Source organism: Zootoca vivipara, chromosome 15, assembly GCF_965207765.1.
Source record: "Zootoca vivipara chromosome 15, rZooViv2.hap1.1, whole genome shotgun sequence".
NCBI classification, from domain to species: domain Eukaryota; kingdom Metazoa; phylum Chordata; class Lepidosauria; order Squamata; family Lacertidae; genus Zootoca; species Zootoca vivipara.
The window spans coordinates 35,688,360-35,715,218 of NC_142598.1; the positions used below are offsets into that span (position 1 = coordinate 35,688,360).

Below are 26,859 nucleotides of genomic sequence, written 5' to 3' on the forward strand. Positions count from 1 at the left end.
GCATCTGTGTGCAATTACAAAAAAAAATGCTTCAGTCTTAAAGCTGTGTATACCTGATGTAATGGAAGTTAAATTTATTAAGTATTTCAAAACCATATGGTTTCCCCTTTCTCCCATATGCAAGAAGCTGATTGAAATCTCATACATAAGCAGAAACTGTTGTCTCTTTACTTTCATCTGAAGACTGGAAAACCACTCAACAAATCTGTGCTGAGAAGGTGTTGCGTGATGGCCCATAGCATGTAGGCAGCAGTTATTTGGTTCAATAAAACACAAATTCCTCATGGATCCTAGAATTCTAATACCATGGTTTTCCAAATTCTAACTTTCAGATGCCTAGCTGTAAGATGTCCAACCTTTCACTGGCATCAGATGTTGGGACATTGTTATTTGGTGTGTTCGTTTATTGTTATAATTGTTTACTGCCCATCCAATCAGGTTCTCTGGGTGGTTAACATCTATATATATATATATATATATATATATATGTAAAAAGGGCATGTGGGTGGGTCTCCACTTTTCTCTGAAACCGCTTGACCGATTGTGTTCAAATTCGGACACAACATCCCATGCGAATGTCTGAAGGATCTTATAAAGTTTGCTAAGACAAATGCCACACCTGGGCCAGGTAAGACCCCCAAAACCCTGTGTTCAAGAACTCACAACTCACCCTAAAGTGCATGCTGGGAAATAGAAGCCAGAATCAGGAGACCTTGCACAACAGCGGCCTCTAGCAGAGGCTACACTGGTACTGCAGGTAGGACAGCTTCCCTCTCCAAAACAACTCGGCTTGACTTTACAGACTAGGCCGAGTAGAGGTTTGCAGACTAGGCCGAATAGAGGTGGGGGGCTCACCTGGGTGGGGGATGGGGGGAGGTGGCAGAAAAGGTCATGGGTCAGGACAGGGTGGGGCCAATCACAGGGATGAGGCAGGGTGGGTGAGGAGTGTGAAGGGGGACTCTGAGGGCCCATTTAACAGACTAAGCCACAGCAAAGCATGGCCGGGACAATAAAATACAAAATGCAATTCACAATAAATGGACACCAGAGGGATCTTATATCTCAGGGCCAGGGTCAGCCCAATACATTTTGGCCCCTGAGGCGAACCACAAAGCAGCGTCCTCCTTCCCACTGGAGAAGAAGAGGTGAGTGAAGATCTGCATCAGGAACAAGGCGGGAATAAAGATCTACTTTGGGATCTGCTGCCCCTGTGGATTCTGCTGCCCAAGGCGGTCATCTCACCTTGCCTCCTGGGTGGCCGGCCCTGCTCAGTGCAAATCAACACAGTGCTGGGGCTGTAGATGGGTCCACTGATCAGAAGATAAAAGATCTCTCTGACCACTCATTCGGGATCCTAAAGGACAACCAGAAGAACATTTCCCTCCAGTCTAAGCTGTAATCACCACAGTGCTGAGACCAGATCAAAGTCCTCTGAATGGGGTATAAAATATCCCTCCGACTATTATTTAGACATTGGCTGTGTACATTCTGTACACTGAAAGCACATTTGAAGCACAGTTTCCTGCAAAGAATCATGGGATCTGTCATTTATGGCTCACAGAGCTACAGTTCCCAGCACTCTTAACAATAATCCGGTTTCTAGGATTCTTGAGGGGAAGTCATATACAGTACTTTAAAAGTGCTTTCACAATATGTGGCATCCATGCAGTCATCCTCTCTCTAAAGGGCAGTCAGAAGGCTATTTTACCTCTCCCCTCAGTGCTAAGCACCACAGCACTGAGACTGGATATAAAAAGCAGTTTTTCCTTCAGTCTATTGCACATGAGTGAAATGCCACCTTTTTTAAAAAAAGAAAAAGGTAGAGAAATAAGTTCTGTGGCACTTAGTGCTGAAATCTGAGATAAAAGTTCCTCTGCCTGCTCTTTGGAGATAGTTTTTTTTTTTTTTGAAAGGCAGTCTAAGGGATCTGTTATCTCCAATCTGAGGGTCAAGTACCAAAGTGCTGAGATCAGAGATAAGGACCCCTGTTTACTCTTTAAGAGCAAAAGACAACATTTCTCCCTACTATCACCCCTTTGCTGGATGCTGGAGTCTGGGTGGGTGGAAACTCTGCATTTTATTTTGCACAGATGCTGCAAAAAATTGATCTGCCCTTACTGCATAAAGACAAAAAGAGCTCAGTATTTCTAGGAAAAAAATAAGGCAAATAATGTCAACAAACAGTTGGACCGCAAGCCCTATCTTACAGCTATTCAAAGCCTCAAACATAAAAGGGCAATTGCCTTTCAAAATACGCATGCATGCAATTGCAATGTGTAGTAACAATGTTTTGTCTATTTGCAAGAGCACATGTTGGAGCTTTATCTCTGCTTTGATTGAGAAGGGGGACACAGTCTTTGTTACCTATTCTCTTCAGCAAGTTTTGCAACAAATATGAAAGCTGCAAGCACTCGATCTTCGTCCAGTTTGAGCTTCTGCCTACGGAATATCTTGTTGAAGAGGAATAAACTGTACTTACGTACCTTGCAAAAAAAAAAAGATTGCAAAGTATAGCCATGCAGCTCATAAGAACAGGTTTGTTGCACAAGACCTCCCTACCAGCTATAATTGTGCAACCTGAATTTGCTGGTTTGATTGAATCACACCCAAAATAGCAACAGTGTGGAAGCACCTACTGTCTTGAATGTGGAGACAGAACGTAGCCTTCATGGCAAGCAACCACTGATAGTCTTTATGCCCCATGAATGTGTCTAATCCTCTTTTAAAGCCATTCCAGTTGGTGGCCATCACCACCTCTTGTGGGAGGAAATTCAGTTGTATAACTATGCACAGTGTGATGAAGGATTTTCTGTCCTGAATATTCCAACAGTCTGCAGAAATTGGTTGCTCACAAGTTCTAGAGTTATTAAGAAAGGAAGTAAAACTTTTCTCTGTCCACTTTTTCTGCACCGTGCGTAAGGTTTGTGCTCCTCTAACATGGAAGCCTTATTATCTCTGATAGCTTATTTGACTCTGCTTGTTAACAATACTGGCATTCTCTTTTCCCCGGTGGTACCATTTTGATTTGCGGTGTACGTTCTAGCTGAGCAGTGCTGGGTTACCAAATAGGCAAAGTAGACACCGGCCTATGGGCCCCAGGCCTTTTAGGGGCCCCGAGACAATGGGTCAAAATAATATCTGACCTTGATCTTGTTGGTTAGTAAAACAAAAAGCACATTAAGATATAATTTGTGAGGGAGACCCCAAAATCTTGACTCCCTAGGGGCCTCCACAGGGTTTAATCTGGCACTGTACCTAAGCTTCTAATACAGCCGTACCTTGGTTTTAGAACAGCTTAGTTCTCTTACGTTTTTGCTCCCAAATGCTGCAACCCTGGAAGTGAGTGTTCTGGTCTATGAACTATTTTTGGAAGCCAAATGTCCGACAGGGCTTCTGCAGCTTCCGGTTGGCTGCAGGAAGCTCCTGCAGAAGCTGTGCTTTGGTTTCCGAACGTTTTGGAAGTCGAATGGACTTCCGGAACGGATTCCATTTGACTTCCAAGATTCATGATTGTATTGCGCTTTTAAGCAGGTCACTTGGTCCCTGCTGAACAGCTGGTTGGTGGGAATAGAGCCAGAGGGCTAGTTTTCATGTACACAGCTTGCATACAGGCAGATGTTTGCAGATGGTTGTGCCATGGGACAAAACATCTGGAGGGCACCAGGTTGACAAAGATCGGATAGCTTGAGGAAAGATGCTTCAGAAGGTTTCTGTGGGGAGGGGGCAGGGAGGCATTTAATTAAACTACAGCATTACCCTTATCTATAAATTAGAAAGTGCAGATACCTTAATATGAAGTAAAAATTCTCTGTGAACTCCTTAGCCAATACTACTTCATTATTTGTTGTTGTTGCTGTTTAGTCGTTTAGTCGTGTCCTACTCTTCGTAACCCCATGGACCAAAGCATGCCAGGCACTCCTGTCTTCCACTGCGTTCATTATTTAGCTTCCATCATAAAAAGAAAAGAAAAAAAGGAAAGGAAAGGAAGGGAAGGGAACATGTTTTTACTTCCAGTAATCTAATAGTATTAAGCAATTTAAGTTTTCTTTGGGACAGACCCAATACTGATAAACAAGCTTAGCTTTTCTTTTTTCAGTAATCTGGGGCTATTCACAGCTGATAATTAACCTTGACGTTATGTGTTTATTATACAGGATATCTAACATTCACATTCAGCCTACCTAAGAAGAGATGAAGAGGTTGAGGTCCACAGCATTGATGATTTTTTAAAACATAATAGCAGGGAGATAATATATTCAAAGAGGGCTATAATAAAACTTTTGTGCATGTAAAATACATGATTTTTTTCTATATTCACACATATGTATCTTCAATTACCGGTAGTAAAAAATTAAAATAAATAAACATCCCTTGTTCCACCGGTTCCATGAATTAATCTTAGATTTATTTTGCAAACTGTACATACACAATATGCACTGGCGCTGGTATTCTTGATATGGCGATTTTCATTTTTCATTTTGAAAGCAAACAATGCATATTATGCTGCCTGGAAAAAGAAATGGGAACCGCCTGACAATGAAAAGGGATGTAGTAGTGAATAACTGAACCAAGTGGATATGAACTCCAACAAATAAAGAATGAAAAGCTGTGTGGTTATTTTAGAACAACAATAACACACAATGCATTATTAGAAAGCAGAAGGAAGCTTATAGGGCAGGCACATTTATAGTATTTTGAGCATGCAGCTGACAGACAGGAAAAATGGAGACCAGTGAGAGCTAAGGCTTCTTCCATACATTAAAGCAATGTCTGAAGAGTTACTCCCTTGTAATCTAGTTGCATGCACTCCAGTAACATTTACATCAGGGATCACCAACTCAAGGCCCACGGCCATGTTTTGCACCCTAAGAAATGCCAGCTCTCCTTCCTAGATTCAAGAAAGGTATCAAATAGGCCTACAGATGGCTGCGGGAACAGCAGATCATGGAAGGAAGCTGCCATTAGTTGCTGATCAGCAGAACTCTAGATGGAGGAATCACCTGGGCTACTTCCAGGCAAAGATCACATATTGCAAACAGATTATTCAGCTCCATATTTATTTATTTTTGCATGTGCAATTGATACACGAGCATCCACACATTGACATATTTTCAGCCACAAAATCAATTCTTATTCCACAGCTTGCAATCCACGCTAGTGGACGAAGTATGACAGAAGACATGCAGGTAGTGGTCTGTTTGTTTTTTGTCTCTCACCCCAATCAACTCTTACCCCACCCCACCCCCAATCCTCTTCACAACCTGGGCATACCTGCAGGTACCGGTAATTCCGTACCTATGTATGTGCACCTTAAAAAACACCAAAAAACACCAACCAGGTTTTGTGCAAAAGAGTACATAAAATCAAGCATTAGTAACCATGTTTCACAATGGAAGGGGATGGAAGCTTGTACTTTTGGACAACACATTTCTGTTTCTTGGGGGAGGGAATAATACTGAGGTCTTGAGCAATACTGAATTTGCCTAAGGCTTGCACAAGAGTGGTGGTTTTTTTATATAAAAAAACAAACCCCTTATACAGTATATGTCCTGTAATGATAGTCTCTGAGGATTAATCCCTCATATGTTATACTGTGCAGAGATCTTGACAGACCAGCTGCTCTTAACTGGCTTGCTAAAATTTAAATGTGCCTTTTGCAGGTAGCAATATGTTGAAATAGGCACAGTCATGGCCACCCTTTTAAAAATGGCTACGGTGCGCTTGGGTAAGTCACGTGACAAACTGCCCATTAAAAAAAGTTCTAATGACCTTATACATCAGCAGTGATTGCAGATGTACAATGGGCTATTTTTAAATCAGATTTTCTGCGGAATGGGTACATCTGGATTAAACAAAGTATAAATAAGAGCTGGCATTTTGGTGACATCATCACGTGGATGGCAGAAACGATTTGCATACACCAATTCAACAATGAACACCCATCTAGAAACACCAGTAGGAAGGGCCAAGAGTATCTTTGCTTCCTTCCCATGGCTGTATTGCCCTCCCTTGGGTGAAGGTGGCTTTGGAAGAAGCATAATTTCTCATGACCATGCGGTTCCTCCAAGGAAATGGTAGCACAGCAGCATTGGACCTGATCCATGGAGAAGAGGCTCCCATGCCACATCAGTAATTCACACATTGACTCTCTTGCCTCCTTTGGGTTATATTTCAGTGTTTCTGTTGTCAAACTTTGTTTTGTGCTTGTTTGGTTGTAAGTTGCTTTGGCTTGCCTTGGGCAAGATAAAGTAACTAGAAAATTTAATAAACAATCTAACAGACTTGAATTGTATTTTATTCTTAGTATCAGTTAGGCACTTAGGAATTCCTTCTTGTTTGTCAAATGATATACAGTATCTATATCTATACAGTATATTTATAGGCATACAAAGAGCTACATTAGATATATCCATGCAAGTCCAAACTCCTGGAGAGTGAATGGAAGAAAACACACCTGCTACCCTGGCCTTTGGCGCTTGAAAGGTGTATTTTTTAGGACCTACCATAGTAGCGACTGCAATTTGTTTTCAACTGTTTTTAATATTGTATTTTACACCATAGTGACCTGTCTTGGGACCTAATGGTGAAAAGCAAGCAATAAATAATAATAGTAATAATAGTAAACTATGTTTACAGTGGTACCTCGGTTTAAGAACAGCCCTGTTTACGAACTACGAACTCCACAAAACTGGAAGTAGTGTCCCGGTTTGCAAACTTTACCTCGCTCTATGAACGGAAGCTGAATGGTGGAAGGGCACTGGGGGTGGGAGGCCTTGTTAGGGAAACTGCGCCTCGGTTTAAGAACGGTTTCGGTCTAAGAACGAACTTCCAGAACAGATTATGTTTGTAAACCAAGATACCACTGTACATGTTTTGGGTGTTTAAGGGGTGTTAGGAGAGCGGTAGTAGGATTATAATCATAATAATGGGTTGTAACCAGTGTACGGTCAACCAGTGTACGTCTGGGGAACATAGCAACCAACTCCTGGGGACCAAAGTCCCTTCATCCCCAACCCCAATACAATATTTGTGGGGGCTGCCCCCTCCCAAAAGTTGATGGACATTGCCATGAAAATGGTGTGTTTGTGCCGCAGCATGTGATCGATTACTTGCCTCCCCCAATATTTTATTCAAGTTGACACCGCTGGTGTGTTGCATCTAGTGTAAGGTCAAGCTGAGGTAGCTGAACTCCTACGGCCTGAGGTCTCTTTGCCCCCCCCCAATTAAAATATTTGAGGGGGCTGTCACCCCAAAGTTGATGGGCATTACCATTCCAATGGTGTGTGCATGTGCCATGTCAGGTGATCCATTTTATGGGGTGGGGCTTATCTGCCCTCCCTCCAATATTTTATTCAACTTGGTACCTTTGGTGGGTAACTCTCCTTGTGTAAAGGGGAGCACACACTTCTTCTCCTTCTCCTTCTCCTTCTCCCCTTCTTTGGCGATTACTCATAATCAAGTAAGATTGTCTTCCATGAACATGATCTTAATGGTGAGTCCATAAGTGACTGTGGAGGCCAATTCTGGATCTGCACTTCCTTCCACAGTGGGGACACAGGTTTCCTGGCGGGAGTTGATCACAGTGAGGGTTTGCCAAGTGTGCCTTCCTGCACATTTCTCCTTTCGTTCTGAGTTTGTGCTTTTTCAAAGTCCAAGATACCTTTGGGAAAAGCTGTTTTCCAATTGGAGCGCTTGCAGGCCAGTGTTTCTCAGTTATCTGTGCTTATAAAGCAGGGTTTTTTTTAGATTTGCCTTGAGAGTCTTTAAACCTCTTTTGTTACCCACTGGTATTTTGCTTTCCATTCTTAAGTTCAGAATAGAGTAATTGCTTTGGAAGACAATATTCAGGCTTCCAAACAACACAGTCCAACAAAGTTGATGCTGAAGAATCATTGCTTTGACATGGGTGATCTTTGCTACTTCCATTACACTGACATTAGTTCACCTGTCTTCCCAAGTGATATGGAAAATTTATCGGAGACACCGTTGATGGGATCTTTCAAGGAGTTGGAGATGGGGTTGCCATGTGTCCTCTTTTTCCAGGACGTGTCCTCTTTTTCAGGGGTAAAATTTGTGTCCGGGTGGATTTTTTAAACGTGCCAAACTGGCTATACTTTCTAGATGAGAGAGAGACATAAGTGGTGGTTGAAGACTTGCTTTCCTTTCCCTCTTCTCCTGCCCCCCTCAGCAGTAGATCACAGCTTCTATAGCCTACCTATGGTAGAGGTCATGGGTGTAGCCAAATCCTCAAAATGATTGAAAACCATTAAAAATAATAAATCAATTGAGGTTCTGCCCCCCCAGCAGAAACCTGCCCCCCAAGAACACCCCCCTCCAGTATTGTCCTCATTTTGGGTGGATATCTACCCATGATATCCACCCAAAACATCAACAACTTTTGGGGTGATCTCCCAAGAAAAGCTCAACAACTGCCCTCCCCACCAACCCCCAAAATCCTGGCTACACCCATGGTAGGGGTATTTAAAACAAGTCTCCTCATAGCGTCATCTTTTTTGCTCTCGAAATACACCCCGCACCACCGCTGGGGATCTCGTCTGTGCAATGGAGCACCCGAGATCTCATTATACACCTTTAGGCGCCAGGCAAAAAAAACCACTGCTTTTCAACCAGGCCTTGGGTTGATTTGAATTTACATTCTATGCCCTTTTAAAATGTGGGGGGTGTTTTTGGGGGAGGAGGGGGCTTATTGGGTTGCTATATATATATTCTGATTCTACATTTTATGGTTTTATAGCTCGCTTTTGTTCTGTGAAACCACCTGGAGACCTCTGGGTATAGGGCAGTATATAAATTCAATAAATAATAATAATAATAATAATAATAATAATAATAATAATAATGTGAGGGAAGAATTGCAGGGTGATAATATTGTGAGGAGAGGACATGGGGGAGGGGAGGAAGGGCGTAGCAGGTGGGGCACAAAAATAACTGAAATTAATTGAGGTTCTGCCCCCCCCCAGCAGATACAGGTGAAACTCGGAAAATCAGAAAAATTATTTCAGTAACGAAACTTAAAAGGTGAAACCAACATATGAGATAGATGCATGGCATGCAAAGCAAGATATGTCAAAGCCTTTATTTGCTGTAATTGCAATTATTTGTCGTTAGGTGGGTCAATTATAAATGGAATGCAATTAATGAAATGTAATAGCGAGGTTTAGTTTTGGATTATTGTAACTATTTATTTCCAAAAGTATTTGTAAAAATTGAAAAAAAAGAAAAAATAATAAGTTGCATTACTGAAATAAATGCACTTTTCGACGATATTTTCCGAGTTTCACCTGTACCTGCCCCCCCTTACGAAACCTTGTCGCCCCCCCCCAAAAAAAACTGGGGAGCATTTATACCCTTGATCTCCCCCCTTCAAAAAAGCTGCCCCCTCCCCCTGTCTACGACTAGACAGGGGGGGTTGGGGGGGACCCTCCTCCCTCAGAGAGAGAGAGGTGGGCAGCAGCGCCATTTGCGCGGGGCACGCGGCTGGGGGGGGCGCTAAAGAAGGAAGAAGGAAGAAGAAGAAGAAGAAGAAGAAGAAGAAGAAGAAGAAGAAGAAGAAGAAGAAGAAGAAGAAGAAGAAGAAGAAGAAGAAGAAGAAGAAGAAGAAGAAGAAGAAGAAGAAGAAGAAGAAGAAGAAGAAGAAGAAGAAGAAGAAGAAGAAGAAGAAGAAGAAGAAGAAGAAGAAGAAGAAGAAGAAGAAGAAGAAGAAGAAGAAGAAGAAGAAGAAGAAGAAGAAGAAGAAGAAGAAGAAGAAGAAGAAGAAGAAGAAGAAGAAGAAGAAGAAGAAGAAGAAGAAGAAGAAGAAGAAGAAGAAGAAGAAGAAGAAGAAGAAGAAGAAGAGGGGGGCGAGGAGGGGAGTTCGGGGTTGAGCGCCCCACAAGCGCCGCCACCGCCGCTCTCCTCAGGAGCGCAGCCTCGCCTCCGAGTCCCCTCAGAGATGGAGACGGGGAGAGGATGGTGTTGCTGACGCCGCCGCCGCCTCCTCCGCCTCCTCCTCCCCGCTGCGAAGTGAGCGGCTGGAGTCGGCGGCCGACTTGGGACGAGGCAGCGGCGGCAGCGAAGGCGGGAAGACGGCGCTCCGGTTCAGCCCGCCCGTCGTCCGTGTGGCTGCGGGGCGAGGAAGGCGGCGGGGCGCTTCGCCTGGCCCAGGTAAGCGGGGGGGGGGGGAAGAGGTAGGTAGGTAGGTAAGGGGGTGGGTGGGTTTTTTCCAGCGGGGGGGGGTCCAATCACTTTTTCTTTTTGGGTGGAAATCGGCTTCTTTAATACTTGGCCACCATTCCTTTATTTTATTTTATTTTCCAGGCGTCGGTCTTAAAAACCCTTTCCTCTCCACCCCCCCCCAAAAAAGTTTCCCTCCTCGGTGGAAGAATGTCCGCTTTCTCTCCTTTTCTCTCCCTGCTTTCGAATAGCTTCTTCTATTCCTCTCTCTCTTCCATTTGACCGGGGGGGGGGGTTGAGAAAAAAAAGGGGGTTTTCCTTCCACGTCGCTGGGTTTTAAATAGGTGCGATGGGAGGAATCCGCTCCGTTTTCTTCTTCTTCTTCTCCTCCTCCTCGGTGATTTTAAGGGCGACTTGGTCGGGAAGTTTAGTGGCCATAGAGGTCAGGAGACAACTCCGAGGGTGGGGTGGGGGGTCATCTGACGCGCGCACCCCCAAAATAAAACATTTCCAGGGGTTCCACCTCCCACCTACCCCAATAAAAATTGGGTGGGCTGTATTGCCATTCCATTGGTGTCATGTGATCGATTATCCAGGGCAGGGCAGGACTTACTTGCCCCCCTCCCAATATTTTATTCCAAGTTGGCACCCCTAAAATATTCCCTATCCCCTAGTAAATGGGCGTTGCCGATATTGGGGTGGAGGGCGGGGCTTACTGTCGCCCAATATTTTATTCAAGTTGGCACCCCTAACCCCTATAAAATATTTGGGGTGTGTGGGTTTCCCCCCATGAATAGGCATTGCCATTCAAATGGTGTATGGATTATGTGGGCGGGGCTTACTGCCCTCCCCCTCAATATTTTATTCAAGTTGGCACCCCTGCGAGTGGCTTCGTTCCAAGTCAAGCTGTTGTTTCAACCCCCCCCCTCCCCAAAGCAATCTCAAGTATCCTTGTTTAAGGTGAAATTTGCTGCATACCGTAGTAAACAAGATTCTTCCTCTGTTTAGCAAGAACCACAACTCTCCGCAAGTTCTGCACCCCATTTTGCAAACGGGAGTTTTGCGTTCTTTCCCTTGGGTAAAATAATAATAAGAAGGCGTCCAGCTTTGGAATTTAAGGTTTAAGATCCCATCTTGATTTCTTTGGAATTTGTTACTTTGCAATAGGTTTCCAAACGTAGGTATTTCCCTCCTCCCCCCTCCCCTAACCTCCCGCTCCTCGAAGCCATATGGTATTTTTGAAGTTTAAAGACTGGAGACACCCTAGGAGTGTTGCTTTCAGCCTAAGCTGAGGTGTTGGAAATGCAAAAGGATTCAGCTCTGAAGAATTAACCCGTTGTCAACTTCCTTGCTTCGGTAGTTTATGACAATATTGTTGGGTGTGGATTAGAAATCCCACAATAAGTTTTAACCACCTTAAGTTATACTTGCAGTCAGGGTGGTTGAAAAGTTGTGAAATGGTTGATTCTTCCTACCACCACCCCCCACCCCGGCAGTGCATGTGCATGGATCTGTTTTAGTCACTGTATGATGATAATTCTCCATTAACATGGAATATAAGCCTCTTTCTGGTCCTAATTAGCTGGGCAGCCCAATCCCAGGCTTCCTTACTCAGAAATAAATCATACTGAGCCAGTGAAATTTACTCTTAAGTAAACATACTTAGAGTTTTACTCCTGGAGCACAATCTTACGCATGTCTACCCAGAAGTAAGTCCTACTGAGTTCAATGGAACTTATTCCCAGGCATATGTGTAGTATTGCGGCCTTAATTTATTAAAAGTCGAATGGAGATACTCTACATTCGTCTTAAACATGCACCGTTTGGTCTGCTAAGTATAAAGGAAAGTGTGTAGATAGAGCATGTTTCAAGCACTGCGTTTTCATAAGCTGCTAGCATTTTAGCTGAAATAATAATCAAAGCAGTGAGGCTTGCATGGACTAAATGCAGCATACTTTTAAAATTAATATTCATAGCGTCACATATTCTGGGCTGATTTAAGCCCTCCCTGCTTTCTCCCATTTTATACATGTGCTTGCTTACTACAGGTAAAAAAAAGTATCAGCATGATTTTTTAAAAAATGCAGTGGTCAACGCAGAGGAGCTCAGGGTAAGAATGCATATACAGAAGTCTTTTGTCCGATTTCATTTCCTTAAGCTTGAAGAGGCTGAACAAGGATAACAAGGCATAGTCTAGATCAGAAGAAAAAACTGGAAATAAAAAGAATAGAGGAAGGAAGGAAGGAAGGAAGGAAGGAAGGGTTAAAATCAAAGTTGACCATCTTTATCCATATTTCTATCCCCCCCTCTCCTGTGAGTCAAATTGGGAATCAAATAACTTCAAGTGATGTGTCTCTAAATCATCCTAGGGTGTCTACCATTTCTTTTGGCCTACAACTCCCATCATCCTTGACCATTGGTTGTGCTGACTCAAGCTGATATGCATACCTGCCAAGGTCCTGCCTGAAAAATAAGGGATCGGACCGGAAGTAGCAGACCGGAAGTAGCGCTGCTGCCATTTTGGAACTGGGCGGAGCATGCTCAGAAGCGACTTTTGATGCTGCTCTGCCCTGTTCCAAAATGGCCGCCACACCAGAAGTTGCGCTGCAGCTATTTTAGAACTGGGCAGAGCAGCATCAAAAGTCGCTTCTGAGCATGCTCCACCCAGTTCCAAAATGGCCGCCGCACCAGAATAAACCAGGGAAAAACAAAAAAAATCCGTTTTTTCGGCTGGGAACAGCTGGAAAAACGGGGGTTTCCCGGGGAATACGGGAGACTTGGCAGCTATGTGATATGAGTTGTAGTAGAAACATCCGGAGAGTACCACACTCGTGCAAGTTGCTCTACATGTTCTCCGAATGTTCTATATACAGTGTTTTGCTATATTAATGCATCCTACCACATGTTGATAGGACCTCTTCTGCTTTACATTTCTGCCCATTAAATCATGACATTTTTGTTTTTAGGGATTTCCCTAAACAATAATGGGAACAGCCACAGCTCTTGACAATTTATGATTGCTGGCTTCACTCACTAGTACAGGAGCAGACCATGTGGTGCCCTCCAGATGTTTTCCCCGACTACAACTTCCATCAGACCCTGCCAGCATAGCCAGTGGTCAGAGTCAATGGGAGTTGTGGTTCAACATCTGGAGGGCATCACGTTTGCTAACCCTGCACGGAGGGGGAAAGTAAGAGAAATTGTGTTTCTTGTTTTATGCCAATTTATACTTGGCATTGCTTGGCACCGATCATTAGACCTTCCTGCACGCTTTCTACTCCAGAGCCATGTCACAAGTCTAGGATTTCTGCTCATTTCAGTTAAGAAGAGCCAGAGGGCTAAAATGGCCAGTTGCACATCTCTACCCCATTTACTCCCATTGAACTCCTAGGGGGCTGCATCTTGTTCACACTTCTTTTGACTGTGTGGTGAGATTGCATGGAGGTTTGGAATTCATATGCTGGTGATACCCAGCTGTGCTTCTTTTTATTTTGACCTGCGTCCTGCAGAGTCTGTGTTTCTCGCCATGCTGACATTTTGGAAGCAGGTGAGCTAACTGAAGTTGAACCATACTAGACTGAAATAATTTTGTTTGACACCTTTCACATGCTTAGTCTATTTGACCAGGCTATGACAACGACAATTCATGCCTCTGTTACCTCAAGGTAGGCTGTTGTCACTTGCGTGCTCGATCTGGACTGTCGTTGGCGACTGTTCAGGAGCATCAGTTTGTATAGAACATGCCAGCTCTTTGGATCACAGAAAAGAACTGTGTTAGTTCCCCATTGTGTTTTGGACACTACTGGTTTTGAACATGAAGCCCTGCATATCTATATCTACATTCCTCAGAGACTAACTTATTTTCTTCATTACCATGTTTCCCCTTTTTAAATACGTAGTCATAAAGTAAGGCATGGAAGGATTTTTAAGCATTTGCGAAATATAAGACATACCCTGAAAATAAGACATACCTTGTTGCTTTCCTTTAGAGCCTCGGAGAGTGGGAGGGGGTGCATGAATTGAGCGTGTCACCAGGCATGCCACGCTGGGAGCCTTCCCGCTCCTCCCAGGACTTTTTTTCCACTCGGGCCTAGCGCCTGGACGGGGAAACCCCTCGGCGTCGGGAGGCCTGCTGGCCCCTTCTGCGCCGCCGGAGCATCATGGGCTGCATGGCCCGAGGCTGAGTGGTGGCGCGAGGCCTGCCAGGGTGACGGACGGTGGCAGGAGCACTGCTGACCCCTTCCGCGTTGCCGAAATTTTGTGGGCCACATGGCCCAAGGCAGAGCAGCGGTGAAAGGCCCGCGGGCCCTTCCGCACCGCCGGGGTGATGGACGGCAGCAGGAGCACTGCTGACCCCTTCCATGCTGCCAGAATGTTGTGGGCCGCATGGCCCGAGGCCGAGCGGCGGCGGGAGGCCCGCTGACCCTTCCCCAGCCAGCCAGCAGCGACAGGAGGAGGAGGCCTGCCAGCTCGGGGTCTGGAACCGGCTGCTGCTGTGGCAAGCACGCGGAGTGCCCGAGCCAGCGGCCTCGCCTCTTCCTGACTCGGCCGAGGAGGCCTGCCGCCTCGGCACCAAGAACTGGTAGCTGCTGCAGCGCCAAGCACTCAGAGAGGCCAGCAGCGCTGCACAGAGCTCCCAGCAGCACCCCGAGCCAGCGGGCTGGCCTGGTCTGGCCTCCGTAAGGTACCGTAATAAAAACCTAATAAAAAATTAAGACATCCCCTGAAAATAAGACACCTTGTGGTTTTTTTTTGAGGAAAAAAGTTATAAGACGGTGTCTTAAAAAAGAGGAAACACGGTATATTATGACCTTCGTAATCAACAAAGTGTATAACCAATGGGCCAATTACAAACAAGCATGGGAATGTAGAGAGGCTGCCCCACAATTAAGAACAGGCATCCCCAAACTGCGGCCCTCCAGATGTTTTGGCCTACAACTCCCATGATCTTTAGCTAACAGGACCAGTGGTCAGGGATGATGGGAATTGTAGTCCAAAACATCTGGAGGGCCGGAGTTTGCGGGTGCCTGATTAAGAACATTAGGAAGAGGTTTGCAACAGGCCAAAGGCCTGCCTGTACAAGGAGCTCTTCACTTGCTAATAGGATGCCATCAGAGAGGGGGCCAAAAGAGCCTCTCTTGGAAGGGGGTGCCTGAGCCTGAAAACTTCCACATCCTCACATCCCTGTCTGAAGAGTCTTTAAACCCATGAAGGTTCATATTGATCCCAAGCCATTTAAGGATCTAAAGGTCATGGCTAGCACTTTGAATTGTGCTCAGATAGAAACAGTCAGCCGGTGAATATGTTTTATCATAACAAGGAAGGGAGTTTCATGTTCCCAATAAGTTGACCTCAGTCAACAATCTGGTTGTGGAATCTGAGCAAGTTGGTACGATGCTGCTCTTCTTCCTAATTTTTTGTTACCCTTTCTGTGTGTTTGGCAAATGGTGGAAAAGAAATGGAACATAGTAAATGAATGAATACATCAATTATAAACTTTTTTTAAAAAAAGTCTAGCCAGTGATTCTAGGCCATGTCAATAAATTGAAACTCAAATATTTCCACCCCTATTTTGGTCATTTGTGCATTTGACCAAGTTTTTCATTTGGCCAAGTTCTAGGTGCTTCTGACTTGGAGATATAAATATATGTATATGTACAGTATATGTATATGCCTATGTGTCTCTCTCTCTATATATATATATCTTTAAGAGCAGGGAGTGGGAAATCATTCGTTGGTGCCAACATATTTTTGTTGCATTGTGTGTTCTGCTCTACAGTGACTCATTTTTCCAGGTTGAGGAATCTGATTTCAGTTTGGCAATGAAATTTGTTGGCTCTGGAGTCTGCTGGGATTGTTGTGGGCTAAAAGTCTTACATGGCTATCATACAGGAAATACATACATATATCTGTTTTTAGCATTTGGAACTTTGGCTCATGGAATTCATGTCATGGCTGCTGTTTATACAAATACAGCGGTGTAGTTTTAGCTTATCTGAACCCTTAAAAAAAAATTAAAAGCACTGTAGGTCTAGATTCTGCGTGGTCATTTGAAAAAAAAGCACTGTGCTTACATAAGGCCTGTGTATGCTCACAGTTCAACACCCCCCTTTATTCAGTGGGGCTTATTCCAAGGCAAATGTGCATTGAATTACAGCCTTAATTTCCATAGATCTCTTACAGAATTTCTTGCCTTTGACTGCAATCTCAGATTTCACAGAGTTTCTCAGTAGCAATTTATTAATTTCCAAGCTTAAAAATGTACAGTATAACCCATTACCTAGAACTTCAAACATACCCTACTGTAGTCTAATAACTCTTTTGCCCTGCTTTCTGAAATTTAGAATTTCGGGGAGCACAAGGGAGTTAATATGACACAGAAATGACTAGAGATATTATAGTGATGTATACAACTATACCATTTTTAGTTTGGAATGTTCCTCCACTTTCTCTAACTTTTAGATGAATAATGCAAGCCGGAGGAATTTAAGGATGAACTAGATTTAAGGATGAACTAGACCTTATTTAGTTGTGGGATTTTTAATGTGTGATATTTCCACATAATGCAGAATAGTTGCTTTTCAGTATACATTTTCATATGGTTGCATCTGTATTTCACGGTGGCCTGGTTCAAACATCATGCTATGGGCCTGGGAGTTTTATTGGCTCCCAGAGAAGAGAGCTCACTGCTGCTCTGCTCCTTCCTGGTAATTTTCGCTACCACACCAACATAAGGTAGGATTTGGCTTAGCATTTCATCTGAATCAGGAATTGTAGTCAAGCTTTCTCCTCAGTAATCATGAGCTACACCAACCCCTATTTGGTTGCAAGGAAATAATTTTCTATCAGGTTGTACTGGCTAAAGAATGTAAAAGGTTGCATACTGCCATGCGTGGCTCCTGACAGTAAGAGCTGTTAGGCAGTGGAATTTGCTACCAAGGAGTGTGGTGGAGTCTCCTTCTTTGGAGGTCTTTAAGCAGAGGCTTGACAGCCATATGTCAAGCCATATTTGATGGTGTTTCCTGCTCGGCAGGGGGTTGGACTGGATGGCCCTTGTGGTCTCTTCCAACTCTACGATTCTATGATTCTATGACTTGCTTGCTTCAGGTAGATGGAAATCCCTTGCCTATGAACACCTGTGATTTTATGTAATATGGAGCTCCTACTATTTTGGTCTGTGCCATGCTTTAAGCTCCATGATGTGGAGCTGCTATGCTAAGAATCTTGTTTTGCAATAGGTTTTGAAAGTTGCAAGTTCTGTGATTCCTTTAAACTGCTGCATCTCAGAGATGCTTGGATCAAGCCCAGTATTGACTGTGGCTGTGAAGAAAACAGCACCTCTTGAAAAAGAACGGCTGTTCTTGCTGTTTACATTTCTTAGGATTTAGATTTTGTTTTTCTTGGTTTATCTTTATGGTATAGCTGTGTTAAAAGACGTGGAAGGATTGCCAGTTAATTTGCACGGTTTCAGCACTATGTTCAAAATAACAAATGTGAGCATTGGAAACAGGTCATATTAGCCTCCTCCACCCTCTTTTTTAAATAAATGAAGATACAGTAAAGTATGGAAAACATCTGTTCTGTTTTCTTTTTCTTCCTTATCTTCAACTTAAACAGCATAAGTTGCTTAAATAAAGACAGCTTTTGTGGACAGATCATTGGTTGGCTAAAAAAATGTGCTAAATTTCCATAAATTGTGTACATTATGCTTAATCATACAGTTACCCTGTTTTTGAACCAGAGCATGAAAATGAAAATAGAGTTAGCATAGTGATTCAAGAGCCCAGTCCTATGCATGCTTAATTGGAAACAAGTCCTGCTGAATTTAATGAATTACTTGCTAAGTGCTCCCCTGGAGAATGGAGGAAGAAGTTCCTGGTTAAAATTAGAGCTGGGCCAAATATCTTACCTCCCACACTTTTGCAGGCCATTTGTCCTCCACATAGGATAATCAGCTATTTTCAGGGGAGTGGTGAATTTTCCAAAATGTTGTCTTATCAAATGGCATAAAAAAACAACCTTCAAGCAGCAATGTTTTTGTGTTTTATTAAATAAAGAAAGAGGAAAAATAATTGGAACCCCTGACATACCTAATAAGGTAAGACAAAGTAAATATAAATTTGCTACTCACTCAGCCTCCCCCTCACCCAAAACTAATCCAGTCTTCTGTGATGGTTTTTGATGCACCCCCTTTTTGGACCAAATACTTTATTCTAGCAAAAATGAAAAATCTTAACTCAGCCACAAATTCACTAGGTGGCTTTAGAGAACTCAGCTCTTCTCCCTCTGCAGTATGTATATAATAATACTGGCCTACAATACTTGAAGGTTCTCAGACTTGTTGGCATGAGAAGTTATATGAACCTTTAGGCAAAATGACCTGCACTTTCCCTATAAGCTCAAATTTCTAATCATTACTATTTAAGTTAGTGCTGCCATGTTTCTTTTGGCAAAGTTGTTGAGGTGTTTTTTTCAACATTATGAACTGCCATATGCCAGGGTTTTCCCAGATATTTCAGCCCATTTCATACCCAGACGCCATTTCCGACGGACAAATCACGGTTATTTTGGATGTATTGCAGCCCTAAGTAAGTCTTCTACAAAAGTTGTCTTACTGTTCTGCATGATATAATTAATAGCACCCTTCATATGTAGGCAATAATGACATTTCCTATTGACTAGGACACCAGGAGTTTCCTGAATGTTGTTGTTCCCCTCCCTGGCAGTGTAGGAATCCCCCCACCCTCCATTGTTACCACTGAGCTGGTTCGCATAAACATTGACTTGGTGAGATAGCTAAGGATGTGGGCAGACTTCTGGAGAGGTGCTTGCAATTCCTTTGATCCACCTAGGGCCTTTTTTGCTGACATGCACATTCATGTGGTCCCCAGATATGGGGTGGAATTGTTATCTGGGAACCCAAGGTTGAATTATTATTATTACCATTATTATTATTATGGTAGGATTATTATTTCATTTACATCCCATCTCCCCCCCCCCCCCAAGGAGCTCAAGTTGGCATACATGGTTCTCCCCTTCTTCATTTAATCCTCACAACAACCCTGTGAGATAGGTTAGGCTGAGAGGCTGTGACTGGCCCAAGGTCACTCACAGTGAGCATGATGGGCAAGGGGTGGGAGTGGGATTTGAACCCTGGTTTTCCAGGTCCCAGTCCAACACTCCCAAGTACTAGATCAGCTTAGGAGGTCTTGCAAACCAGACCATTATGCTTATGTTCCCTCCATTGTGTACGTACTGATCTTATTAACATTAACCATGGTTAGCTGCAAGCTAACATCTGCAATCATGGTTAGGTAATCATAGTGTCCCTCACAAATATATGTTTGTACTGCAACTCCCATCACCCTGCCTGGTTCTCTAAGCCATAGTATGAGAGGTGGAAGGTGTGAGTGAGAAGATAACAAGACAGCATGACCGACAAAAAGCTCTTTCACAGTTGCTTTGTTTTTGAAATTCCCTGATTGTCCCAGTTTCCAGAACAGTTGCCACGTTAGTGTGCATCTTGCTAGTGCCGCAAGGCAGGTGTATTCTCAGTGATTCTCAGTGATTGATTGAATGATTGGGAAGGTTGTTTTACACTGTGTACATAGTTGTGAAGGAAGCTCCTTTGCATGGAAGAATGTCTCTTTGATGTGGCCATAAAACACTAATGCAGGATGTAAATGCCAATTTGGCTCCTTAGCCTGAGGTAATGTTTTACTGCCTTAACCTTTGCACTAGACTGTAGTTAACCAGACTACCGCCTGCTTTGCCTGATGGAAATATATCTAATTACTAGGTTACAAAAAATTAAAGAATTTAGATGTCAGGTTCAGAAGAACCTAAAGTGGGAAATAGAGTTAGGCTCAGTTCCACTGAGAGGTAGCAGCTGTATTCCTAACAAGTAAAATCGAACTTTAATTGGTCATTAGAATTTTAGATGCCTTATTTAAGATACCGCATTGCAATCTATTCTGCATCTATTAATCTATTAATGCTGGGATAGCTCAGTCAGTAAAGCATGAGACTGTTAACCTTGGGGTCATGGGTTCAAGCCCATTGGTGTTCCATGGTGTTGTCTCCAGGGGTGTCCATTTGACACAGCACATGAGGATAAAGCAGGTCTGAACCTGCTGGCCACAATCCTCTGGTGGATGCACACAGACCTAATAAGAAGGGGTCCAGGAGGGTCATTAGGCCTCAGGCTCAAAGAGGGCCTCAGATTTGGGCATGTGTTAATTTTTTGGCATTTGCCAAGTTTCACAACTTGTTTTATGCACATTGGACCACAAAAGAGACACTCCCACAGTTTAAAACTGGAAGTTTAAGCAAATAAGAGATGTGATTTCGTAGAAGACATTTGTCTGTTTATTAAATGATATAGATGCCATATTAAAGAGTTCAGAATGTTATTGACTTGGTCAAAATGGTGATTCCAAGGCCTCCAACCTTCCACTCCTGCTATGAAGTAACCCCCATTCCCTTTCATAGAAACTATGCTGGAGCAATCTGTGGACACATGTGGTGGCCTATTTACCAGTTACTCCTTTTTCCCCTTTTCCTTTTTAGAATGCTTGGGAGCAAAGAATAAATAAAAACATTTAAGGGCGGTGGTGGTCAGCTTACTTTGTTTTCCCATAAATCCTTTTCGGAGGAGGAGAGAAGTGGGGAGGGATGTAGCTTTTCTTCTCCCCTCCTATTATTACCCACAAAGGCTTCTGAAGAATGGGATGGAAAGAAAAACAAGAGCATTACAGTGGTACCTCACAAGACGAATGCCCTGCAAGATGAATTTTTCGCAAGACGAATGCGTCTTGCGTTCTGATGGTGACTCGCAAGACAAATTCGTTTTGCGAAAATGCGTTGAAATTTAATTAATGCGTTCCCTTGAGCAAAAAAAGAAATTTCAGTGCATTCCTACGGGAAACCGCAATTTGCAAGACGAATTTTTCACAAAACGAATTGACTCGCGGAACGAATTAAATTCATCTTGCGAGGCACCACTGTACTTTGGATCCCACTTTGGAGCTTTAAATCAGGCCTGTATTTCCTTCAGGGCACTCAGATCCATTTGGCCAGCCCTGCCAAGGGAGCGACACTAGTATCACTCTGCTGGGGCAAAAGCCCTGTTCCACTCACCAAATGGAGCTTTCCGTTCTCTAACCAACTGAACTATCTGCCAGCAGAAAGACCCAACTTGGAGTGTTCCAGGGGAGGGGCTGAGCTTGCCTGGGATTTCCTGTATCCTGAGTTGGCCCTACTGCCATCACCTGACTTAATCCAGGCCCAGTCTCTACACCACCTCCAGGCTGGCATAGCGGTCCAGGCTAGTCTTTGCCGCCATCTTCTGCCCAGGCTTTGAATTCTTTGCTGGCTCTACTGCTCCATCACGTCCTGTTGCTGCCCAGCCTCCGTTTGAATTATGCCCATTACCTTTTTTCCATTTTAATGGCCACAGTGAAGTTACTGTCTGCTAAACAGTTACAGATTATCCAGTAGCTATGTTGAGAGCAGAATACCTTGGTCTGCAACCTAATTGAGGAAAGTACCTTTGAATTACAGCTGTATCCATTCATCTATAAGATACACTAGCTTACCTATCATTCATTTATTTTATTTTTAGTGAGCACACAAGGCTTTGGGAAATATGCTGCTTAAGTTAATTTTTGTATTCTTTGAGATATAAATCAATTCAGTGCAGAAAGGAGAAGGGATTTCCCCCCACATATTTCTAATAAAGTTTATCACTGTTTATCCTGCTAGAATCATAGGGGGCAATGTATTGCACAGAATTTAAAATAGTTCATTCAGCTGCCAGAATCTCTAAAAGGTTATATATAGTATGTGGATGTAACCCAAATGGGTGTCAAGATTAGAATAGTGGAATATTTTACTTATACTCTATCTGTTCTTTATTCTTTTGGAAAGGGAACTTTGTCAATTTTGGGGAGGGCTACAGCCCATGAAATAGTCCCCTACAGCAAATCTTTCAGAAGTGCTTTTCAATTTAAAGATATCGAATGCCCCTTAATAAGTAGCATTATAACAAACAATTGCAGTTGAAGATGTTTGGATTATGGGTTTTGCTTTAATTATTCTAGAATGCTGATAAGCACTTGGAAGCTGCATTACCCCAGTCCCAGTGCCATTAACTTTGAGAAGAGGTTAATGACGAAAATATGTCTATATCTTTTGAGCGAAGAGTTTTCTACCCAAAGATTGCTTGCTACTGCAGTATCTACAATCATGACAGTGTGTACCTCGGGTTACAAACGCTTCAGGTTATAGACGCTTCAGGTTACAAACTCTGCTAGCCCAGAAATAGCACCTCAGGTTAAGAACTTTGCTTCAGGATGAGAACAGAAATCGTACTCTGGTGGCGCGGCGGCAGCAGGAGGCCCCATTAGCTAAAGTGGTGCTTCAGGTTAAGGACAGTTTCAGGTTAAGAACGGACCTCCAGAACGAATTAAGTTCTTAACCAGAGGTACCACTGTACAGTGGTACTTCGGGTTACAAACACCTCGGGTTATAAACACTTCGGGTTACAGACTCCGCTAACCAGGAAGTAGTACCTCAGGTTAAGAACTTTGCCCCAGGATGAGAACAGAAATCGCACGGTGGCGGCAGTGGGAGGCCCCATTAGATAAAGTGGTGCCTCAGGTTAAGAACGGGCCTCCAGAATAAATTAAGTCCATAACCAGAGGTACCACTGTAATGGGAGTCTATAAAGGTAGATTAGACGGAATCATGTACGAATGAGCTAACTGTTAGAGACTGTGTGTATGAGTTTATGAGAATCCCAAGAAGAGGGAGTGCTCTCAGGTCCTGCTTCTGGCTTCCCATAAGGATTTGGTTGGCCACTGGGAACAGGATGCTGGAATAGACCAACCTTTGGCCTGGTGTTGTTCTTATGTTTATTCAGAAAAATATGCCTGATTACTGGTTGGTAGTAGACGGTTGGGACATATTGTGCCTTTATTTACTGGTTTACTGGTTATCAATGCGTTTCTGTGTCCAATGTAAAGTGCTGGTGATTACCTTTAAAGACCTAAGTGGTTTAAGATTGGGTTAGTTGAAGGGCTGCCTTAATTCAAACCAACTTGCCTATACCATGTGATCTGCTTCTGAGGCCCCACTTACTGCCTACATGCACAGCCCCATTTGTTGAGCTCTTAAAATATCCTACTCATTTCTGATGCAACTTTCTGCTTAAATAAATTCTAGTGAGCAGAGCTTTAAAAGCATCTTGGTAGTACTAATAGCTCACAACAGTGCTGCTTTCCGTATCTGTACACAAAGCATCAATTCATAATTTGACTGATGTCATCATGTATGGAGCACAAGCTGCTCTGTGAATACAAAATGTATTCCTATGGGGTGGAGGAAGAAAGGTGGAATATTAGTATCATTTTTTCAGAGAAATGCAAAATGTTTACTGACATTTAAAAAGTTACTTGGAGCCTCTTCACAAGTTACTTTTTAAAGGTTTAAACCAAGGATACTTTTATTTATATTCTGCAAGCAATTGAGAATACTCTTTTTTAAACAAGCTTTTGATTCTGTTGCTGCTTAATGTTTTGATTGCTGGTGCTCCTCTTAGTGTTTTTGTTTATGCTGCTCTTAATCATTTGATAATTTGTGTTTTCATGGGTGGATCATTGTTGCTTTTATGTTTGTCTTTATTGTTGCTTTTATGTTTGTCTTTATTGTACGCCACTTTGAGCGGCTCCTCTGTAGAGCTGACAAAATGCAGTATACATTTAAAATAAGTACAGGTGGTGACCATTTCATATGGGGGTTCTGTTCCTGGCTCCTGTGCAAATCAGTGGAGCACATAGGCGTGTGTCCCCCCCTGCTGTTCTGCCATGCCCCCATGATATCCTTTTTGTGACACACTGAGTGACATTTTTGCGTCACTTCCAGGTTCTGCACCATACATGTGTGTGCAATTGCGCATCTTCTGGACATGCATTAATCAGCCATTGCTTGTATTTAAATCACCATTTGCAGCAGGCTTCTGATCTCATTTTATCCCCCACACAATTCTAAGGATCTGAAAAAGCATGAATTTCCAAAGGCTTCTTGCTGCAGAGAAGCCACATACTTATCACTGAAGTGCTGCAACTTTTCTGCAAAAGTTACTGAACAATTAACTGAAAGCTAATTTTTCCTGTAAGTGTCCCCAGCTCCAATTGCAGTGGTGTTGGATTGGTATCTTGGGCTTTTAGAATAAAAGGAAGTAGGTAAGATGATGTTTCAAGAAGTGATGGTCAAAAGCTCTGTGTACTCCCAGGAGTCAATCTAGTAATATTTGCCATTCATTTAATTGTTTTTCTTTTTCTAAAAAAATTATTGAACAAATTTAACAAAATACATTATCAATCAATATAACCAATTACATTCCACCCCCTTTTATACCCTCCCCTCCCTCCCTCCCTCTCCCACCTTCCCAAGACTACCCTCAGCTCCCCCCTCTGGTTTGTTTGCACATGTTATTCTCTGCATGTTATAAAATTGTACATATCTTATCTATCCTATATTCTACTAATAAATTTTGGATGTTTATTCAAAACCTGCCAAGGAGTCCAATTCCTTTTGTTGTCATTTTAAATAGTTTGTAAAAAGTTCCCATTCTTCCTTAAAATCATGGTTGTCCTTCTCTCATAGTTTATATGTTAATGTCAGAGGTTGTTACGGCTACTCTTGAGTAACAACTTTCCACATACTTGTCTTTTAAAGAGTCTTTATTGGTGCACGTTATTTACAGTGTGGTGAGCTGTCGGTTTCATGTCCGCTTATTCCGTCTCAGAATCCGGCACTGCCCCTTTTCGCGACTTTGACCAACATAATAACCTAGGGAGAGCGAATCTCCTCCCCTTTCTCCTCCTCCTTAATTCCGGTGCTGGGGGAAAGGGCCTACATTCCGTCTTTTCCCTCTCCCCCCTTGCCATCTCTCTCTCTTCCCGCCTGTGGAGCAGGGGCTCTTCCATGCTGCCGGAGACCTGGCTCTCTCTCCCCGCTTCCTGACTAGCCCCTTCAGACCCTGTGCTTTCATGGCTGCTTGGGGACGAACTGCTCCTGATGAGAGGGGGAGGTTCTCTGTAGTCTCTCCCCCTTACAGTTAACTTTGCCAGTTCCGCACAGCTCATCAGTTTTTCTTGCCGTTGTTCTTTCGTTGGGCCATGCACCCTTCTTCAGATACACTGAAACAGTGTATTTTCGTGCATGCACACGAAAGCTCGTACCAATGACAAACTTAGTTGGTCTCTAAGGTGCCAATTTTGTTTCGACTACGGCAGACCAACACGGTTACCTACCTATAACTGGATATGATAAGTGATGCTAGAAAGATGTTGAAAGAAAGGACCCTTCTCTGTGCTAATCTGTACTATCAGCACCATGGCAAGTGCCACTTACCTATCTAATGGGCTAACGCCCGTATATAATCGTTATAGGAAGTTCTCAACATTTTTTAATATAAAAAAACCCAATTCGGTGGAAAGAATGTGCTGGGTAATGAACCTGGGTATGTTTATCTAAACAGAAGCCAGCAGATTGTGCAAGTCTAGCAATCAAGTCTGGTTGAGAGCAACTGAGACACGGAATGTGTTAAGTGTCATTTTAAGAAAAGGACAACGGAGGAACTTGAGGGCATGGGTTTTTTTTTTAAAAAAAATCACCCTATGCTCCCCCACTTCCTATAGAGAAATAAAGTGCTTGTGCTGAGTGAGGGGTGAAAGCAAGCTCTGATACCAACACATTTACCATTTTATAGAACAGCACAGATATAGTCATAGCTGCCAAGTCTCCCGTTTTTTGTGGGAAACCCCCGGATTTTAATCCATTTCCCGCTATTATCCCAAATAGAAAAAAATCCCGTAAATCCCCCGATTTCCTACCTGCCAGGGAGGCTCCTTCTGCGCATGTCTGGACCCAGAACTGATTTCGGGTGCCACTCTGCCCATGTCTGGGCACTGGAAATCGGGCAGCGCCGGCACCGGAAGTTGCTTCTACGCATGTCCAGACATGCGTAGAAGCCACTTCTGGTGCCGCGCGCGGTGCTGCTGATCCCAGATTTTTCAATGGGAAACTTGGCAGCTATGGATACTGTATAGTGGAAAGAAAGTGCTCTCTGCAAGGCCTAAATAGTACAGTAGTACAAAGCTTCTGTTCAAGGCTGTCTGGTGTTCTGAACAGGAGCATTCTGTCGGGGCTTGGGAATACCCTGCAAAAGGTTGTTGCAGGAGCTCACTTTCTCTGTTGAACGCTGAAGAATTTGTCAGCTGTCATGGAATTAAGTTCCATGCATTTGTATCTGCACATTTTGTAGCCGTAACATGAAACCTGTTAGCAATCTTCACTGAAGTGATATGTAGCTCGATTTCAATAGACTTGGGTAAGTTCTTTAATGCCAGTGAGCTATTGAATTTTGCAACTGAAACAATCTCAACTGAAAAAATACTTGATTGTCTAAAAGGTTTGTCTTCCTTTACTTTGGAAGAAGCTTTGCAGTCAGATGATCCTTCAGATCGTGGTTTGGAGCACTGAGTTGTGTGTGTGTGTGTGTGTGTGTGTGTGTGTGTGTGTGTGTGTGAGAGAGAGAGAGAGAGAGAGAGAGAGAGAGAGAGATGGTTTCATTGCACCCACTGTATTTACTATTTTTTACTATCTGAAAAGTGTTGCTGC

General features: G+C 43.3%; 1 protein-coding gene across 1 annotated transcript in view; it reads left to right on the forward strand.

The window, feature by feature from the left end:
- Positions 1 to 9,729: 9,729 nt before the first annotated feature.
- LPAR1 (lysophosphatidic acid receptor 1) overlaps positions 9,730 to 26,859 on the forward strand; it is a 54,463-nt gene continuing 37,333 nt past the window's right edge. The window contains exon 1 of the mRNA XM_035140876.3: positions 9,730 to 10,164. The gene's annotated coding sequence lies outside the window, so the exon portion shown is untranslated. The remainder of the gene's footprint in view (positions 10,165 to 26,859) is intronic.